This window comes from Sus scrofa, chromosome 10, assembly GCF_054392235.1.
Source record: "Sus scrofa isolate SSC_HxYL_T2T_F1_AM1 chromosome 10, Sscrofa_HxYL_maternal_Yorkshire_Landrace_v2.0, whole genome shotgun sequence".
Classification (NCBI taxonomy): Eukaryota; Metazoa; Chordata; class Mammalia; order Artiodactyla; family Suidae; genus Sus; species Sus scrofa.
Window position 1 is genome coordinate 28,386,151 of NC_139392.1, and position 13,612 is coordinate 28,399,762.

At 43.1% G+C, this 13,612-nt stretch overlaps 1 pseudogene; it reads left to right on the plus strand.

The window, feature by feature from the left end:
* LOC146398886 (sushi domain-containing protein 4-like) overlaps positions 1–13,612 on the plus strand; it is a 60,175-nt pseudogene that overhangs the window by 14,543 nt on the left and 32,020 nt on the right.

Here is a 13,612-nt window from a genome sequence, read left to right on the forward strand (position 1 = left end):
CCTCATCATCTGCCTGTGGCCAAAGGTCACATAGAGCACAGGAGAGCAGTCCCTGTCTTTGCCCAAACCTGCCATGTCTCCATGGTGAACCCCTCTCTGCTCTAGTTCCTTGCAGAATGCACCAGGGGAGGAAATGAAATCATTCAGCAAGCATTATTTTTAAGTACTTCCTAAAATATTTTGATTCTCATAGACCTGACCAGGATGGCTATAAAATATGAGTAATTTGATGGGAAGAAGATTCTTTAAGTTTCCTGGAGAGAAGGTGCAATGTGAGTTTCAGTGTGATTATTACATTATAAATTTTTAATTGAAAAATTCAACTTGACTCAGGAGCAAAAAAAGATGGCAGATAACTCTTTTATTCAGTGAAACTGGGGGTGGGGGCAGATATTTGTCAAAAGCAAGGCAGCCGTACTTCTTTTTTACAGTTCCTCCTATATTAAGGTGAGTTGTCTTCCAGCTCCAGAAACTGCACCAATACAGATGGATGCTTTAAAAATGTTTTATTCAGGATCGTTTTCTTCTCATATGCATTTTCTATCCTTTAAAATTTCTTTCTTCTTACCTTAGATGTGGGTTATCAGAAAGAGCAGCCTGTGCCCACAGGGGCAAATATTTACATGTTTTTGCCTAACATACTCTTCTCATTTTCCATCCTCTAAGATGGGAAGGGGAAGGGAGTGCCTCTCCCTGTCTTCAGGAGCACTGCCATTTATTTGTGCTTCTGGTAACAGAAGTCACTGCTTTCCTCCTCTCCTTCCCTTGTGGCTTCTGTGTGAGTTTGGGTTTTTGTTCTTAAAATGATGTCTTTCACTTAACTCTGGTAAGACTTGAAAGGAAAAAAAAAAAAAAACGGAGGAAATAAGATCAGGTCAGATGGGGGCAGATGCAGTAAAGATAAATGACAGAAATGATCAGTTATCATTGTTGCAAGATGACAGCTGGACCACCTCAGACAAGGGTTCACAAGCCTGCACAACTGAGCCCCCTGTAGTGCAGAGGAAAATCCCAATCCTAGCAGCCTTTACCAGCTGCCTCCTGTCATCTCCCATGGTCTGTGAGTGCTGAGACTTGCCCTTTCTCTACAGGGACCATGGAGGTAGGGAGTTGAGTTGCTTTAAGTCACAGAATTATTAGGCAATGGCGGAACATCCCCACATTCCATATCCTTGTCGGATTATGTACAAAGGTCACAAAATGAGTGTTAGAAAGGTGTTGCACCAAGCTGATCATGGAGATTCCCCCAGAAAGCAGTTTTTCACAAGCTCAGAACTAAAATGACCCAGAATTAGGTTGGCCACTTATGGAAAATGCAGGGTATCCTTCCAAACCTATCACAGATGAAGTTCTTTTTCCCTTAAGCCAGTCTTGAGCAGTTTAGGGCCGACTGTGGCTCCCCAGTCTGCATCTTGAGAGTCCTGTTAGAGTGAAGATCTTGGCATTCCTCTTGTGGCCCAGAGGGTTAAGAACCCAACTAGTATCCATGAAAACTCAGGCTTGATCCCTGGCCTCACTCAGTGTGTTAAGGGTCTATCATTTCTGTGAGCTGTGGCATAGTTTGCAGATGTGGCTTTGATCTGGCATTGCTGTGGTTGTGGTGAAGGCAAGCAGCTACAGCTCCAATCTGACCCCTAGCCTGGGAACTTCCATATGCCACAGGTGTGGCAGTAGAAATAATAAATAAATAAAATAATGCAGATCTTAGAAGACCACCCTGGAGGCAGAATGAGAGGCTCAGCTACAGTGCTGACTCCCAGCTGCTCAGATAAGAACTTGTTCTTTACTCCAGGTCATAGTCCTCAGGGCTGGGCCAGGGGGCTTGTTAACCCTGAGCCAACCTTTGTGTTTGAACGGCTGTCTTTCACCTAGTTGGTCACCTTGCATATCCATCCAGCAGTGGTTCTCCATGTTTTACTTCATGGGAATTGCCCTAGGAGCGTGTTAAAAATGCACATTTCCAGGCCTACTCTGAGAGGTTTTTCTGCACTAGGAATCTGAATTTGGCAGGCACCTCCAGGAGATTCTCGTGCTGGCAGGCCTCAGAGCATGGCTTGTGATACTTGCCATAGGTGCGCCAAAGTGGAACATGAAGACAGAGGATAGAACCTTGGAAATGGCCTTCTCTGATTTTTCTTGTGGGCTCAATTCTGGCAACCAAATGCTTCTATCACCTCCTTGTTGAAAATGAAAGTTACTTTCCACAAGGTGGAAAGAGACCTCCATGTTTTCTTTTTTTAATAAAGTATTTAAAATTCTGTTTATTAAGAGAAAAGCAAGAAATTAGGTCATTTTGTCTCCTAGGGTGAAACCTTCTAAACCAAACCCAGTTTCTCCAACAACCTCTAAATTTACATATGAGGTCAAATAGCCATCTGGAAAATAATTTGGCATCTATGTTGATAAGATGGATTGGCCTGCCTCAGTCTTTATTTCTTTGTAGTGTTCTTGTCAGTTTTTACCATCAAGGTCATGCTACACTCATAAAATGAGGGATTGTTGTCTTTCTGAATAGAAGTCTTAAAAGAGTTTGAATAAGACAGGTGCTATTTCTTCCTTAAATATTTAGTGTAATTCATGGGAAGCCACCTAGAGTTTCCTTTGTGGGAAGGTTTTTTAGTTTTGAATTCAGTTTGTTCTACATTTTTTAGGATTATAACCACTTTCAGTTTTTTCTTGTGTCAGTTTTGGTAAATTATACAGTTATTGTTCAATTGTTTTAGGAATTCAGTTGAATCTAACATTTCTAATTTCTTGGTGTAAAGTTTTCCATAACTTTTTTTTAAATTTTTCAAATCAGGATTTGTAATGGTGTCCCTGCTTTATTCTTTTATGGTTGTGTGTGACCTCTCTTTTTTTATTTTTTTGATTTCAAAGAACCAGCTTTTGCATTTGTGGATTTTCTCTTATGTATGTTTCTTTTCCCATTTCATTAATGCTTTTGCTCTTTTCATTATTATTTACTTCCTTGTACTTTCTTTAGGTTCAGCTGCCATTTTTCTAACTTTTCTAGAGGAATTCTTAATTTGGGTACTTAATAATGGATTCTAAATTTTTGTGTTCCTAGTACTATACCTCAAAATACATAAAGCAAAAGTTCATGGAACTTTAAGGACAAGTCCACAATCACAATGAAAGTTTTTAATGTTTCTCTCTTAGAAATTTATAGAACAATCTACTATGTATAGAAAACAATGTTACTAGCAAACTCTAACCAACTGTGAGATATATACTCCTGATTTTCAGATATTTCTCTTTTTCTAATATGTGCATTTATGATTAGAGGGAAATTTAGAGCCATAGTTTTATCTGTGGGCATACATTTTAATATGTAGCATTTTCATTGTTATTTGATTCAAAGCATTTTTCTTTTTAACCATGATTTCTTTTGGGGCCCATGGATTATCTAGAAAGGTATTACTTAATTTCCAAACATTTGGGGATTTTACTAAATTTTCAAAGTCTCCCTTCTGTATCCACATGTTCTGCTAGGATTCCACTGAAGATTCAACCAACCTCAGATTGAAAATATTCACCCACACACAGAGAAAAATTCTAGAAAGTTCCAAAAAGCAAAATTGAATTTGCTGCACACTGGCAATGATTTACCTAGCATTTATATTATTATTTGCAACTATTTACATAGCACCTACATTGTATTAGGTACTACAAGTAATTGAGAGATGATTTAAAGTACAGGAGGATATGAATATGGCATGTGCAAATACTTTGCCATTTTATGTAAGGGACTTCAGCATCCATAGATTTTGGCATCCATGGGGTGGGAGGAGTTCCTAATTGGAACGAGTACCCCGTGGATACTTAGGGATGACTGTATGTATTTCTATTTTCATTTCACCATGGCCAGGAAACATGCAGTATAATTTCAGTCTTTTGAAATGTATGGAGACTTTCTTTATGCCCCAGTATGGCCAATTTTTATAAATGTTCTATGTATGCTTAAAAGAAATGTATGAGAGTAGACAGCCAAGAATGCATGAAGAATTACTCTTCAAGTGTTAACTATAAGGAAATACTTTAGCAAAACACAGATGCTAGATGCCTTTGTCAACCACAAATAAATAAAATACAGCAATCTATAAGTCAAAGAAAAATGCTAAGTATAAGAAACATGCTTGCTTATAGTAACTTTACTGTGTCCCCCTCTCTGCCACATGGCTACTTCTCAGTGGTTTAAGCATGACCTGGAGATAGTTTCTTGTAAACATTGAGCTAAGAGCCATGACGTCTTGAACATCCTGTTCTTCAGGTTCCATGAGAGTCAATATCCTATAAAAAAGAAAGAAACAGCCTGAACTAGTCCTGTTCCCAAAGCAAAACTACCCATGTGTTGGTGGCTCTTTTGCTATAAAGCACCCACTCTGTCCAGTTGTATCCTTTCTGAAGAGCATCACCTTGCCTCTGCTTTTCTCTGCCTTATGTTGCTTGTTTATTTTGACATCATTGGCCACTGTTGATTCCATTCAGCATCTTCACCCTGATCCTGAGTAGACAGTGGTGATCAGGACCATGTTCTCTGGGAACTACTTCAGGGAACAGTAGTGTGTGGAACAGCACCAACACAGAACAGTGATTCTGAGGGATGGTAGTAGATAATAAGTGAAAAAAAAAACATTCTGTGGTGCAAAGTTTGAGGATCCTCAAAACCCACCATCACCTCTGAAACCAACTGCAAGTATGGGAGCCCCCAGACTGTCACTTCTGATTCCAGCTACAAGTTTGGAAGTCTCCAAGCCCATCCTCAGGTTCAGCAGTTCCCTAGAAGCACTGATGAGACTCATGATTATGGTTTATTACAGTGAAAGGACACAGATTGAAATCAGCAAAAGAGAGAGACTGACATGGGTCCAAGAGTCACCAGTCATGAGCTTCCAGTTGTCCTCTGAATGGATTCATACACACAGTGACTTTTCTCCCAGCCACTATGTGTGTCAACACACATAGAGTACTGACATGCAGTGAGGCTTACCTGAGACTTGGTGTCCAATGTTTTATTTGGGGCATCGGCACATAGGCATTGTTGTGGCCACTTTTGTGTCTCCTATTCTTCCAAGAGTGGAGCCAATACTTCCTGAAGTCAGTGTTCCCTGGCCCAAATCCCATTGTTAGCATACACATCTGGCATGGCCTGGAAGCCCCAGATAAACAAAAATACTCATCTCAGGACATACCAAGGGCTTTGAGGGAACTTCCCAGGAGCTGAGGGCAAAGACAAAAACTCCCTCTGTGTAAGGCTAGCCCTTTGCTGCACATACTCACGCGACACCGAGCATGTCATGGCCCATACTTTAGAATCTCCAGGAGCTCCCGTCACTCTAAAATGAAAGAGGATCCATTGCCCTCCTCTTGAAGGCCCTGGATGATCTGGCTTTTCCATCTCCTCCTTTCTTACTCTCCTCCAGACACACTGATCTTCTTTTGTGATTTTAAAGACCCCAGGCTCTTTCCTGGTCTTCGTAGTTTCTGTTCCTTCCACCTGAAATACTCTTTTCCCTGATCCACACATGATTGGATTCTTCTTGTCATTAGGTCTCAGATTAATAAATGTCATTTCCTGAGAGGCTCCTTTCCTGTCCCTGGGTCAGTCCCTATCATATTACCTTGTTGTGTGTTCATCATCAAAGAGATCAATGCCTGTTATTTGTGAACTCACTCACCTGATAATCTGACTGTTAGCAGTCTCCCTCTATGCAAAAGCTATAAGCATGGGATTCTTGACTTTTTCTCCATCCCCAGCCCCTGCAATGCCCTGGACCTAGAAGAGGTGCTCAGTAACTCAGTGAATGAATGAACCAGTGGGCAGATGCATAATGCTCTTCACAAATGCTGGCTTGAACAAGATCAGTAGAATTCTTTTTTTTTTTTTTTTTTTTTTTTTGGATTTTTTAGGCCGCACCACTTGTGGCATATGGAAGTTCCCAAGCTAAGTTTTGACTTGGAGCTACAGCTGCCTGCCTTCACCACAGCCACAGCACTGCCAGATCTGAGCCACATCTGTGACCTATACCACAGTTCACAGCAACACTGGATCCTTAACCCACTGAGCAAGGCCAGGGTTTGAACCTGCATCCTCATGGATACTAGTTAGATTCATTTCCACTGAGCCACAGTGAGAACTCTGGTCAGTAGAATTCTTGACAGCAAGACTTTCAGAGCCTTTAGCATACCAATATGAATTGTGAATTTTAGTATCATGTATTCACATTCCTAGGAACAATTGGAGGGGAGTGTATTGATTTTGAAATTTGGCATTTTTGAGGAATCAGATTTCTTTTCATGCATAGCTAATATTTTAAAGAGTAGGATATCTAACAGATGGCACATATTCTTTAAAAAGTATTTAAGATTTCCTGTGGCTCAGCAGGATGAGAACTTTACATGACATCCCTGAGGATGTCATTTCAATCCCTGGTCTCATTCAGTGGGTTAAGAATCTAGCAATGCCGTAAGTTGCAGCATAGGTCACAGATGTGGCTCAGATCCCATGTTGCCCTGCCTGTGGTGTAGGCTGGCAGCTGTGGCTCTGATTTGATCCCCAGTCTCGGAACTTCCATTTACCACAGGTGTGGCCCTAAGAATAAAATAAATAAATAAACAAACAAATAAATGAGACCAAATAAAATGTCCTTTGCTCTTTCCTGCTCCATCCTTTAGGACTCTGTTCTCTGCAGCTAATCTGAGCAGTTGATTTGTATGTAGGTACAGATGCGTAGTACTGCCTTAGGGCCTCTGTTCCACTCATTTATTTTTTTTATTTTTTTTTATTTTTCAATTTTTGGCTTTTGTCTCTCTAGGGCTGCACTCATGGCACATGGAGGTTCCCAGGCAAAGGGGCCAATCCAAGCTGTAGCTGCCAGCCTACACCACAGCCACAGCAACATTAGATCCAAGCTGCATCCTCAACCCACAACACAACCCATGGCAATGCCAGATCCCTGACTCACTGAGCGAGGCTGGGGATCAAAGCCACAGCCTCATGGTCCCCAGTTGGACTCACCTCTGCTGTGCTCTGTCAGGAACTCCTCACTTGTTTATTTATTATATTAAATCCTCATTGTTACTAGAGACAGGATACAGAAACAACCCTAGTGGTAGGCTAGTGAAAGGGAATTTCTGGAATGGAGGCTTTTGATATGCCTCTAGTTAGAGCTCCAAACTGCACATTTATGCCCTGCAAACAAGAGCTGTTTTGACTGTTGACCTGAGTCTACCTGACAAAATCAATTATGGTAAACTGTTTCTCATAGTCCTTGGTAACACTATTTCTGAAATTCCTTTTACAAATTATTTCTGGTGGCTGGATGCATTTGTGCTATAGAAAAATCATGTTATTTCTGTTTGAAACTTTAGAAGCAATGAATATTATAGGTGTATTTTCAGATACTAAGGATCCTGGTTTATTTATTTTCATGGATATAAGATTCAGAGTTGTTTACTGCTACTGATAACCTGGTTGAGACGTCTGCCTGTTTCGGCTGCTTTCTTCTTTCTTCATGACCCTCCTTACTGGGGGGATTTGGTTCCAGACATGGTGGGTTTAAAAATATATATCTAAAGTCTCTGGGTGGTATATTCTGCTGTCATGGTTTAGTTTAGGCTTTGTTAGAGCTGGTCTGTCTGAGTTTTGTTCTTAAATTCAAGGGCACAGGCCTTCCTGGCAGCTCTGCCTTGGTAGAGTGTGAACTCCAGCTTCTGACTCCTCAGGTGACATAGGGATCCTCTCACACAGAACACAGTAAATTGGTTCTTTTTTTTTTTTTTTTTGCATTTTAGGGCCATGGCCACATATTGAGGTTCCTAGGCTAGGGGTCCAATTGGAGCTACAACTCCCATCTTACACCACAGCTACATCAACATCAGATCTGAGCCACATCTGAGATCTACACCACAGCTAATGGCAATGCAAGATCTTTAACCTGATGAGCAAGGCTAGGTATCAAACCTGCAACCTCATGGATACTAGTCAGATTCATTTCTGCTTCACCATGATGGGAACTCTGCTACGCTAAGTCTTCCTTGAGTAGAGTACATAATTACTGGGATTGGGGGGGGGCTGTGGATTCCCTTTGAACACATAGCCCCCAACTTCTACTTATGGTCACATGAAGTATTTTGGATTTTTGTTCTTTTTAGGGCTCCACCTGTGACATATGGAAGTTCCCAGGCTAGGGGCCTACACCACAGTCACAGCAACACCAGATCTGAACCACATCTACAACCTACACTGCAACTCATGGCAATGCTGGATCCCTAATCCACTGAGTGAGGCCAGGGATCAAACCCACATCCTCATGGATACTAGTTGGGTTCATAACCCATTGAGCTGAAGCAGGAACTCTATGAAGTTCTAATGAGAAGTTTGACATGTTCTTCCTACAGAGCCCTATGCAGAGAAACCACCCTTGGAAACAAAGCTTGGATGCTTCTGCTCCTGGTCAGCCACAACCCATATGTCACAATCTAAATGGACATTTCTGTCCATTGAATTCACTGCCTCTTGCTGGCCACCCTCTGAGTATGTTAGTTAATTCATGAACAAGTTTTGAATCAGTCATGAAAATAGTTGTTTAGTCATATAAATGACTGCCACAGGCTCTATTTACAGCCCAGATTTTACAGATAGGTGACTTGATAAATGCATTTTTATTTGCTGTGAGTAATTTCTGCGTAGTGATATTGAAAAAAATGTCATTCCCATTTTCCCCTAAGAAGAAAGCAGCAGTGGTATGCCAAGAGCTCTCAGTTTTCTGTGACTCCAGTCAGGATTATTCTGGCATTGTTTTGGGAGGGATTCAGCTATTCTGGTAGAGAAACTGTTGGTTAAAGAGGAACAGCTAGAAGACCTCTTTCCATAGCCTGAAATGCAAAAATGAGAGGTAAAATTGAAACCAGAACCCAGTTCACCATCCAAGACTCTGTTGACATCCATAGGCACATGGAAGGGCTGGTGATGGGTTTCCTCTGGGGACGGCTTAGCTGCCGGAGCCACCCTGAAAGCCTGTCAATCAGTCTCATGTGGGGGCTATGGGCTCACAGGTTTCCTGGGCAAAGGTCCACATGGATTTATTCTCTGCCAGGTATATACAAAGGTCTGGTGACACAGGCAGAGTGTCAGAGGCAGTGGCAACACAGTCCCTGCTCTCAAGCTAAGGGTGCTAATGAGGGCTGAGGTAAAGGCAGAGCTGGGCTTGCAGGGGCTTGGACCTGGAGGACCCATAGGAGATGGTGAATGGCCACCACCAATTCACTCCAGCTGTCAGGGCTCTCCTCTGCCTTGGGGGCCCTTTTCTGCCCCAGGCTTTCCTGTCACTGATGGCCTAGTTTCCAGAGGCCATTGTCAGAGTGCTCCCAGTAAACCCAGCCCCAGCCCCACATCAAAGCTCCTGGGACAGAGCTCCCACTGTGGCATGACAGGATTGGCAGCATCTTGGGACCACTGGGATTCAGGTTTGATCCCTGGCCTGGTGCAGTGGGTTAAGGATCTGGTGATGCTGCACCTGTGGCTCAGGTCATGACTGTGTCTCAGATCTGATCCCTGGCCTGGGAATTCCATATGCTGTGGGGCAGCCAAAAAAAAAAAATTCCTTGGACATGCTCTTTGTAAAGCCACCCAGATTCGACCCCCCACCCTGAATCATCCACCAGTCAGCCCCCTGAATCTAAGGGCTTAGTACCTTACAGCTGACTCTTCAAAGCTTAGAGGAACTTGAGAACCAGGCTTCCTATTAAGATGGTACCAGCCTCTTCTGGATTCCATAGCCTTTAGGGAATGGCTGAGAAACCCACTGAGAAATTTCTGTAGGTTTGTCTGATCCTCAAAGTGCTATTTTAAAATGTTTCCTTGCTTCAAAAAAAAAGTAAGAAGCAACAAACTGGGAACACATCTCATCTACCCGACTCTACAGGTAAGAATAGACAGTTCCTGTCATGGCTTAGTGGAAACAAATCAGACTAGGAACCATGAGGTTGTGGGTTTGGTCCCAAGCATCACTCAGTAGGTTAAGGAGCTGGTGTTGCCTTGAGCTGTGGTGGAGGTTGCAGACGTGGCTTGGATCCCTTGTTGCTGTGGCTGTGGTGTAGGCTGACAGCTGTAGCTCAGATTAGACTCCTAGCCTGGGAACCTCCATTTGCCATGGTGTGGCCCTAAAAAGAGAAAAAAAAAAATAAAGGTAGAAATAAATGGCTCAGGCTTATAGCATATATGCACGTAAAATCAGAGACCTTCAACAGAATGTGCCCATAGGAGTTGGTGACACCAAGGCCGCTTGCACCACATGGGATTTTAAAGGTGGGTGTTTTGGGCAGGGATGGGGGCAGGGTGAACTGGATCCAACTTGGCAGAAGAGTGACTTGGCCTGTAGGGTAAACTGGAAGTAGAATTAGAATGAATCAATTGTAGAGTTACTTTTATCTTTTAACCATTTTGTTGTGTGGGCTCATCCTTCCCCCACCACCCTTTTCCTGACTCCTGCATTGCCTCTTGCCTCCCAGGCCCTGCGTTCTGTTCTGACCCCATCTTTGCTTCCTCTGAGCCTTTGAAATACTGGCATATTGGCAGTAGGATGTGCCACTCCATTTATTAACTTTTTAGACACGTATAAGGAGGATGGGAAAGGCCAACAGCAGATACACTGATGGCTCAGCCCCCTGTGGTTCTACAAAGCACATTTTCTTATCATGCCCAGCCCTTTACCCCACAGGCAGAGGCATAGGAGACCAGCCAGGCAGGCTGCATCACACCATGCTTGCCCACTCTCATGGCCAAGCGTACAGACAGATAGAGATTTCAGGTGAAGCCCCATCCTCTATCTTTGTTCACTCATTTCTAAAATTATAAGCTCATCTGTAGGGTGTGACCTATCCCAGGCAGGAAAGAGAGCTCCTTTTGGGTCTGGACCACCCCCCCATTGGTCCCTCTCTCTGTTTTCCCATGAAACCAGTTCTTTTACTCAGCACTGTGACCCAAGCCTTGTGATACATAAGCAATCACTTCTCAGATTGCCATGTAGGTAGAGACCAGGTCTGAAAATAAGAGCTTTCTTGTGAAGCCATGAAGCACAAAATGGTTTAAACTCCAAAAATAATGTATCCCTTTACCCAAATGTAGATTGTCATATCCCACAAATTGAAGATGCTGAGATTCATAACAAGACATACAGACATGGAGACAAGTTAATAATCACTTGTCACAAAGGATTCAAGATCCGTTACCCTGACATGTACAATGTGGTTTTACTGTGTCATGATGATGGAACGTGGGACAATCTGCCCATTTGCCAAGGTACTGGGCGGAGGCTGTGCTTTTCTGCTCTTCTTTTGGCAGACGTGATTGTAGAGTGTGGACTCGCTTCTCCAGTAAGATGCCAGAGAGAAATGCAAAGCCACACACAACCCATGGTTCAGCCCTACTGCACTCTGATCGCCAAAGCTCTGTTCTCAGCATCTCCACATTGTCCCTTGGGTTCTTTGCAGCTCTGAAGATCCAGCTTTAAAGTTTAAATGGGAAATGTCTTATTCTCCAGCATGTCAGATGTCTCCATTCACTATGAAACCAAATGTAGTTGCTGAATTAGGAGCCTTGTAACTGGGCTGGGAAGGGTATGATGAACAATTATATATTTAATTGGAATAACAGAGCCTTTATACCAATTTCCATAGTGGTGCAAATATATGTAAAGTCAATCTTACAGAGACTATTTTCTCTTACTAATGTTATCCTTTTTTATAATGCATGAGGAGCAGAAAAGTAATCAAATTCAAATTTCATCCAGACCATAAAGTGAATATTTATCCTCTTGCATTTTTTAAATTTGCCTGGTGGAACCAGAGGACCCTGTTTGTGAAAATAAGCCCTCGAGATTGCACTAATTCCAATTTTATTTTATTTTATTTTTTTTGATGTGGGACATGGACCAAAGGACCAAAAAGTCCATGCATAATTCATAATGCAAGGGAGAGGGCGAGCAATCTTCTTTGCACCAAAAGCACTGGCATGTTAAAATCGGGATGTTGAGGCTGGGAAACAACTGGCAGACTCTGTTATTACTTTTCATGCCCCAGAGTTGGAAATAAATCATTTCCTTATGCGAGAGCTGAGGCATCATGGCCCCTTGAAGAAACAAAAGCTTCAGGATTAGGGGGCAGCGGCAGCCCAGGGTCTCATCTGCCTGCTTTCTCCCACCGCCCCCCATAAACCTCCTGTGTTGTTTAGCACATTGTGTGTTATATTTTTAAAGGAGATGCATGTTGTATTTACATTCTGGGAGACTGTTCACAGAATCAGCAGCCAGCTTTTAGGTGGGGTGCTTTATTCAAATGAACTTGCTGAACCACTGATTCCTTCCGGTCCTGCCCCACTATCTGAGTATCAGCCAGGAAAATTATTTTGGACTCCAGCCACTTCTTGCATTAATATTTTCCATTTATCTTTTGGTTCTCCCACTCTTTTGGTTTCCCTTTATGTCCTTAAACACAACATGCTTCTTTAGGAGTTATTTTTGCCCCCAATGATGTTTTTGAAATGCCTTGTGGCAATAGATGTCTTGGGGTGTCATTGTCCAGAGTTCGGAATTGGGCTTCTGCTGGATCTTTCTGGCCCCTCCTGACTCTCCCCCCTTACTAAATCCTGGTCAAAACACAGCTTGGATGTTTTCTGCAACAAGAGAAGAGCTGGCCAGCTGCTCTTGAGAGGTATGCTTCTCCAAACAGCCATACACCCCAAAGCCCACCTTCATCCCTCCCCAGACCCCTCAAGCTCCACCAAGGAGGTGCCCCTGGTCTGGGCCCTAATCCTCTCCAACCCTAGCACCTTGCCATCTGCCTGCTCAGGCATCAAACACATGCAGGGGTTGCTTTAGACAGCCTGACACAGCTCTTGAGTCCCCAGGGGGGAATATAATTGGCCCTTGGAGTGACAGTTCATCCTGTAACTATTATTTGCACCTATAGATCCAGGGGCTAAATTCTGAGGAGCCTTCTCTCTATTATCTAGAAGTGCAAATAGAAATCACATTGAACTATTGAGTGGAAGCCAGTTTTCCCCTGTATTTTAGGACAGGCTGTCTCCAACCAAGGGTGAGCCTAGCTTTTCCTCTTGATTAGCTGCACATGTTACAGCCCCTTTCTGTCTCCTTTTGAGGGTGGGGGGCACTGTTCCAAGGCCATTTTCCCCCAGGGAACTTTGTGTTGTGGAGAGCCATGTTCCAATACCTCCTTCTCCCTGTGGGTCAGAATTAGTGTTTCTCTAGAGGATGCAGTTTATCTTTGTGGGTAGCTTAGGACTACCTTCCTTCCAAGGAGGTCCACTCATTGGAGCCCTGCCTAGGCTTCTAGCACATTTCCTTCTTCCTGTTAATTTGGTTACCATTTCTTCTCCATTATTGATCTAGTTTATTCCTGATGGCCAACCTCCCCCCACCCACACACACTTCACTTTTACCATGAACATTGTCAGTTTTCAGCTCTGGGGGAAAAGAAAAAGGCATTGTAGGACATTGGAACTGCTCAGAAAGATGGCTGGGCACCATGCCTTTCTTATCTGGCCCATCCTGAGGGATCTTCAGGGTCTGTGGGATCTGCAGGGCTCCAGGAC